The sequence below is a fragment of the Alligator sinensis genome, unplaced genomic scaffold (assembly GCF_000455745.1).
Source record: "Alligator sinensis unplaced genomic scaffold, ASM45574v1 scaffold131_1, whole genome shotgun sequence".
Lineage (NCBI taxonomy): Eukaryota > Metazoa > Chordata > Crocodylia > Alligatoridae > Alligator > Alligator sinensis.
In genome coordinates this window covers 6816996-6818037 of record NW_005841830.1, presented here as the reverse complement: position 1 = coordinate 6818037, position 1042 = coordinate 6816996, and positions in this window count along the sequence as shown.

The following is a 1042-nucleotide window of genomic DNA, read 5'->3' as shown; positions in this document are numbered from 1 at the left end:
GGCCAGTTCGGGCTCTGTTTGCTGCGCTTTAACCCCGCCGGCATTGCCGCTGCCCCTAGGGGAAGGGGCTGGCTCCCGCTCCCCTCCCGCCCTGCTCCCCGCGGAAAGGCGGCGGCTTACACTGCCAATGCACACTCGCACACACGCGCTTCTTAGCTTCCTTGTGCACACACACAGGTTTCGTCGGATCCTTGCACAGACACACACACACACACGTTCCTTAGGTAAGTTTCCTTACACACGCGCGCGCACACACGTTTCCTAGGTTCCCTTCCCTTGCACACCCCGCCCAGGTTCCCTGGCCCTGGCCGAGGCAGCCCCAGCCGCAGCGGCGGGTCTCGTCCCCGATGCCCCGGCCCGAGAAAGGCGCCCGGGGCGCCTTGTGGCGGGGGGCAGGGCTCTGTGCCTTGTTCCTCCAGGAGAGCGGGCAGCGCCAGGGGACGTGCCGCAGTGTCCTCCCGGGGCACACGGCGGGACAGCGCCCTGCCTCTGGGCTCGGTCTGTGCACCCAGCAGTCACACGAGCGCTGCGTCAACTCTCTCGGATCCTCCAAGCAAGCATCTTTCGAGCACGGCAAAGAAAACTCTGCCTCCAGTCAGCCTAATCCATGGTTTTCATTTACTATTATTCAATCAGGATTTATCTCTGTGTGTTTTTTCTAGGAGGCTACTTTTCCAGAACTGTTACTCGATACTGATCCATTAAATCTTTCCAGCTGAGAGATTAAATGTATGATTTGCAACCAGCTGGATTTCTCAAACGGTGTCTTCGCCTCTCTTAAAATATGAACAGACGTGGAGCGAAAAAAAAATCGCTTTGCTTTGGCCCCGAAAACTGCAAATGTACCAAAAGATTACCACACGGAGCTCATCCCGTGCCAAGGGCCGGCTCCTGCTCTCTGCTCGTTGGATTAGGTTTCTTCCAGCAATAAAATGCCTCCAAATGTGAGATACGATCTAAATGGCAACTCCTGCCAATCGGGGGGGAAATCAGAAAGGCCCGAGTCATTCTCTGCTGCCTGCCTCGAGATGTCCTCGTTTTA